The sequence below is a fragment of the Scyliorhinus torazame genome, chromosome 5 (assembly GCF_047496885.1).
Source record: "Scyliorhinus torazame isolate Kashiwa2021f chromosome 5, sScyTor2.1, whole genome shotgun sequence".
NCBI lineage: Eukaryota > Metazoa > Chordata > Chondrichthyes > Carcharhiniformes > Scyliorhinidae > Scyliorhinus > Scyliorhinus torazame.
The window spans coordinates 83,495,536-83,501,770 of record NC_092711.1 but is presented as its reverse complement, the minus strand read 5'-3'; the positions used below and the strand labels follow the sequence as shown (position 1 = coordinate 83,501,770).

The window sequence follows — 6,235 nt, the reverse complement described above, 5'->3', positions numbered from 1 at the left end:
CCGTTCCACCGGGAGCTGCCGAAACGTGCGACTCAGCTGCTCATCGCCGCACCCGGAAGTCATTTGACTTGATTTTTATTCAGAATTTAATTCCTTGTGACTGGATTAGAGTTCATGAACATCAGCAGCAACTGACCCCAATGAACATGTTCCAGTCCAGGATGTGATTAACAGCGAGCTCCAATCACTGAATTTACTTGTGAACTTTCTGGTGCATCAGCAGGTTGGATAACTGAGTGAATCCCCTCCCACACTCAGAGCAGCTGAACGGCTTCTCTCCAGTGTGAACTCGCTGGTGTACAGTGAGGTCAGATGATCGGCTGAATCCACTTACACAGTGAGAGCACCTGAACGGCCTCTCATCAGTGTGAACACGGTGATGGGACATCAGTTCCCCAGAACTCTTATAACACTTCTCACAGTCTGGACATTTAAATGGTCTCTCTCCAGTGTGAACTCGCTGATGTACAGAGAGGTCAGATGATCGTCTGAACCCAGTCCCACAGTGAAAGCACCTGAACGGCCTCTACTCGGTGTGGACACGTTGATGGGACATCAGTTCCCCAGAACTCTTATAACACTTCTCACAGTCTGGACATTTAAATGGTCTCTCCCCAGTGTGAATTCGCTGGTGTCTCAGCAGATTGGAGGAATGAGCAAATCCTTTCCCACACTGCGAACAGGTGAATGGCCTCTCCCCAGCATGAATGTGTTGGTGTGTCTGCAAGTGGTATGAGTGTGTGAATCCCTTCCCGCACTCGAAGCAGGTGAACGGTCTCTCCCCAGTGTGAGTGCGCTGATGGATTTTCAACTTGGACGGATAATCAAATCCCTTCCCACAATCCCCACATTCCCAGGTTTTTCCCCGGTGTGACTGCATTTATGTTTCGAAAGGCCAGATGATCGACTGAAGCCTTGTCCACACACAGAACACGTGTACGGTTTGTCCCCTCTGTGAACGGTGCATCTTCCTTCCATCTTCAAACTCCCATGATGTTTATGTTACAAACGTTTTGGTGAGTGTAGATCATGACGTGATGTTTAGTTTGAATTTCCTGACTGAAGTTCCTTCACTTCTAATACTCTGCGAAAGTGATTCAAAACAGAAAATAGGGAGTGAGAGAGAACGCACAAAAACACAAAGACAGGTTGCGAAATTGAGCTGAATGACATTTGTGGGGCCGGCACTGGGAAAAGGTGACCATGAAAACTGCTGGGTTGTCATAAAAAACAACTGGTTCACCTCTTTGGGAGGAGAGGGGGAGAGTGTGTGTGAGAGAGAGGGCGCTAGTGAGAGAGAGGGCGTGAGTGAGAGCGAGAGAGAGAGGGTGCGAGAGAGAGAGGGTGCGGGACAGAGTGAGAGACAGTGGGTGTGGGACAGAGAGCATTTGGGAGAGAGAGGTAAAGACAGAGAGAGGGAGTGCATGTGTGTGTGTGAGCGAGAGTGTGTAAAAACAGCGAATGGCAATGACCTGAAATGCAAACACTTGCGTTCAAAGGACAATAATGTTCACTTCCTGATGAATCGAGTGAAGCTGTCACATTGTGATGTAAGAGTTTGCTCAAGGTTCCGGTCTGTAAATCCTCTTCTAATACCCTGAAAATGAAATTTACAAAAGGTATCAATGTCAATCCAAAAATGGAATTCAGTAAATAAATTTGTGGTTTGGGTTTGTCGTGCGTAAATTCTCCCTTTCTAACTTCCTGTAAAAGGAGTTTCCCAAATCCACCGGTGTGTGGGGCGGCACGGTGGCACAGCGGTTAACCCTGCTACCTCACAGCACCAGGAACCTGGATTCAATTCCGGCCTTTTGGGTCACTGTCTGTGTGGGTCACTGTCTGCCTGTGTTTGCGTATTTCTTCGGGGTGCTCCAGTTTCCGCCCACAGTCCAAAGGTGGATTGGCCGTGTTAAATTGCCCCTTATGTCCAAAGATATGTTTGTTAGGTGGGGTTACGGGAACAGGGCGGTGGCTTAGGTAGGGTGTTCTTTCAGAGGATCTGTGCAGACTTGATGGGCTGAATGGCATCCTTATGCACTGTCGGGATTCTATGATTGTCAGTCTAGGATAGAAATTCCCAACATTCCCTTCTCCTGCTCCCTAGTCCAGTTCATGCTCCCTGCTGCACGTAAAAAAAATTTTTTTAAAGAGTACCCAATTATTTATTTATGTATTTATTTATTTCCAATTAAGGAGCAATTACTGATACTGCGCAGCTTTAATCACAGCCTGGCCCCACCCTTCATTCACTCCGATTGGTTAGAGGACCAGCTGCGCTTGGTCGGTCCTCCAGTCCCGCCACTCCTCTTCCTATTGGTCCGGAGCCGTTGCCGCTGTCAATCACCCGGGCATTGTGACAGTTCCAGGTGGTGAGAGCCGCCACAGGCTCAGGCTGATTGTCCAATAATTTTTTGAAACTAACTTTAGAGTACCCAATTCACTTTTTCCAATTAAGGGACAATTTAGCGTGGTCAATCCACCTACCTTGCACATGAGGGTGAAACCCACGCAGACACACAGATAATTTGCAAACTCCACACGGACAGTGACCCAGGGCCAAGATTCAAACCCGGGTCCTCAGCGCCGTAGTCCCAGTGCTAACCACTGTACTGCCCTCTCCACGCTTATACTTTGCCCCTCGTCGTCATCAGCAGTCCCTCATTTGAGGATGACGTCTACTCAGGGTCTTGAGTTTTTGCAATGGGTGGACGGAACCACAGATCTTGAGACCATCAGGTATTGGGATCGGAAGAGCAGGATGTATTTCCCTTTCTTTCCATCAATCCACCGCCCCATCATTCAGACATTGGGACTCAAAGGGTCATATAGTTTGGACAAGTTGTCTGCATTCTGAACAATGGGTAACAAGCTCCTCCCACTCATAGAAACGTTGCCCCCGACAAAGATGGGGACCACGCATGCGCCATGGTACACACTCAATCCAATAAAGATGGCGGCCGATAATCCAGGCTGAAAATGAGGGGATTCAGCTCCGCTCAGTACAATCTGAGTCCGGTAAACTCTTGTCAGAGTTTAATGACCCACACAATGTGGTTACGCGGCGTTTCCGACCTTCCCCGCGATCTCACGCACCCTACATATTGTTAACCGCGTCTTACAAATTATGGATGCACAGAAGAAGCCGCTCTCCATCGCCATTACTAATACTGCGCATGCTTCAATATCAGCTGGTCCCGCCCCTCATTCACTCCGATTGGTTGGAGGACTAGCCCCTCTCGGTCGGGCCTCCAGTCCTGCCCCTCCTCTTCCTATTGGTCCGGAGCCGCTGTCAATCACCCGGGCATTGTGACAGTTCCAGATGGTGACAGCCGCCACAGGCTCAGGCTGACTCGCTGATTGTCCAATAATGTTTTTTAAAATAACTTTAGACTACGTGGCCAATCCGCCTACCCTGCACATCTTTGGGTTGTGGGGCAAAACCCACGCAAACACAGGGAGAATGTGCAAACTCCGCATGGACAGTGACCCGGAGCCAGGATGGGACCTGGGCCCTCAGCACCGTGAGGCAGCAGTGCTAACCACTGTGCCACCGTGCTCCTTGATTCTCCAATAATAACAGTGAGAGTCTCAGTAACAATAATAGTGGAGATGGGGCCCAGAGGAGAAACAGCAAAGGATTCACTCACTTTGAGAGCAACAAACACTGTCTGTTCCCCTAACAAGTCAGGCTGCAGTTTGTGAGTGAAAACATCATTGGATCAAATGTAATGATGATACAGTAAGTATCTAGAGAACCAAAACTAAATTTGGTTTTCAAATAATAGTGAAGTAGTCATGGTTTGTTGACCACATAATATAATCCGCTTCTAGTGTGTGTTACTCTGTCCCATTAGACAATAACCTTTTTAAAAAATAAATTTAGTATACCCAATTCATTTTTTTCCAAGGGAAATTTAGTGTGGCCAATCCACCTACTCTGCACATCTTCGGGTTGTGGGGGTGAGACACACACAGACTCTGGGAGAATTTACAAACTCCACACGGACAGTGACCCAGGGCCAGGATCGAACCCGGGACCTTGGCACTGTGAGGCAGCAGTGCCATCGTAGCACAGTGGTTAGCACAGTTGCTTCACAGCTCCAAGGTCCCAGGTTCGATTCCCGTGTTGGGTCAATGTCTGTGCAGAGTCTGCACGTGTCCACATGGGTTTCCACCGACAGCTCCAGTTTCCTCCCACATTCCAAAGATGTGCCGGTTTGGTGGATTGGCCAAGCAAAATTGCCTTTAGTGTCCAAAAAGTTTAGATGGTGTTACTGGGTTACTGGGATAGGGTGGAGGTGTGGGGTTAGATAGCGTGATCGTTCCATGGGCCTGTGCAGACTCGATGGGCCGAATGGCCTCCTTCTGCACTGTAAATTCTATGATTTATGAATGAGCGCTAAGCACTAGGCGGCCACCATGCCGCACCCTTTATTAGACAATAACCTGCCTGTTATTCCAATTCTGGTGTATGTTACCACTGCAGGTCCTGGGCTGATTGGAGTCTGGTACAATAAACAGCCTGGTTCCAGTGCCTCTGAGGTCATTTGGCCTGCATGTAAGCTAACATTAATGGAGACAAAAGGTCCAGTAAATATCCAATTGTAATAGGAGGACAAGGTGTGAAGAAACAATGATATTTTGAGGTTTCTGTGTTGTGGTGAGTGTCACTGGGAGGTGTGTGATAAAATAGGAATGGAAACATGACAGAGAAACGTGTGACTGACTCCACCTGACTGAGAGCTGTTATACCCAAGGGGAGAGCAATGAGGACATGCGGAACTCCAGAGATTTCTGATATTCGAGGTATATCTGTTAGAGGTACTGAAAATATTCAGTTCCTTCTTGTGGTTTTCGAGTTACAGTCACACAGGAAATGTATCCGACAGCTCATCAAAACCAAAGTTTTAATCTTCTCTTTGAGACACGCTGATTGAAAAGGTCAAATGTTAAATCATCAGTTTGAGCAAAATTCAGAATGTCACAAAGATGAGTGAACTGTTCAAATAATCCCATTCACCATAACTCTGCCAATTTACCGTCCACATGAATTTATCCAATTCCCTTTGAAATTTACTGTTAAATCTGCTTCCTGCAGCGTGTCAGTGTGAATTCTAGATCACATCACATCACTGTGTAAAAACAATTCTCCTCAACACCTCCTTGGGTTCTGTTGTAAAATATCATAAATCTCTGTGTCCCCTGGTTACAAACCCTCTTGGGAAACAGTTTCTCCCCATCGACACTATCACAAATCTTTCCTCATTTTAAACACCTCTATTAAATCTCCCCTTCACTTTCCCTGATCTCAGAGGGACAATCCCGGTTTCTCCTGCTCTGAGTCACAAGGACTCGAAACGTTAACTCTGTTTCTCTCTGTACCGATGCTGCCAGAACTGCTGACTTTCCAACATTTCTGTTTTTCTCGCTCTTTTTCCTTCTTCAATCTATCACAAACACTTCATGATTTTGAACACCTCAATTACAAAGGAATGGGAGTGAAATATAGATGGAGAAAGAAAGACTGATAGAAGAACTGAGAGATTTAAAAAAACAGAAAGGTGAGGTGGCAAGAGATAAAAGCTGAGAAATAGAGGAAACAAGTAACACAGAAAGAATGATATAAAATATAAGGGAGCAGGTTATCCGTTCCCAGCTACAGAGAGCAGAGGGAACTCAGTGACTGATCCACAGACACAGCCGGTTCTGTCCGGGAATGGAGACTCTGAACAGAAATAACCGGCTCATTTGTAAATGTGACCACAATGTGATCTGTGTGACTCCACCCTGGCTCTGTGGACAGATATAGGCCGCCTTGACATGTTCTCACCAGATTGTGGTCCCTGGATTTATTTTCTGCTCAGAAGTGAGATGTGTGGTTTGGAACCGGCAGCAGAGAAACAGGAAGTTGTGTTTCCTGAGAATGAAACAGCAGGCGTCAGTTTCATGTTATCACCATGAACAGACTTCCTGCCTGTGATAATCTGAGAGAGAAGAGAATGAGAGACAGGAGAGCAGGTTCACACACCCGAGGATCACTGAGAACGATCAGAATAAGGAGATCACCCAGAAAACGGCCAATAGGAATCTTCAGCTGAACACATCACTCATTCTTAAAGGGACAGTCGGGGCTCTGACACTGCTCAGCTCCCAGTTAAAGGGGCAGGCACAGCTTCGCCCTTTTCTCTGGTATGTTTCTGATTGTTAAAGGCTGGTAGGGGTGAGGTTTATTTAA

General features: G+C 46.9%; 1 long non-coding RNA gene across 4 annotated transcripts; it reads right to left on the bottom strand.

Moving 5' to 3' along the window:
- Positions 1 to 384: 384 nt before the first annotated feature.
- Positions 385 to 3,177, bottom strand: LOC140418704 (uncharacterized). Of its 4 annotated transcripts, none has more exons than XR_011945253.1 (3): positions 3,120 to 3,177; positions 1,473 to 1,597; positions 385 to 1,084 (listed from the first exon to the last, which is right to left on the bottom strand). It is a non-coding gene; the product is annotated as an uncharacterized lncRNA (long non-coding RNA). The 4 variants fall into 4 exon arrangements; XR_011945255.1 differs by having other exon boundaries at positions 3,046 to 3,168; XR_011945256.1 differs by having other exon boundaries at positions 3,094 to 3,162.
- Positions 3,178 to 6,235: the final 3,058 nt, after the last annotated feature.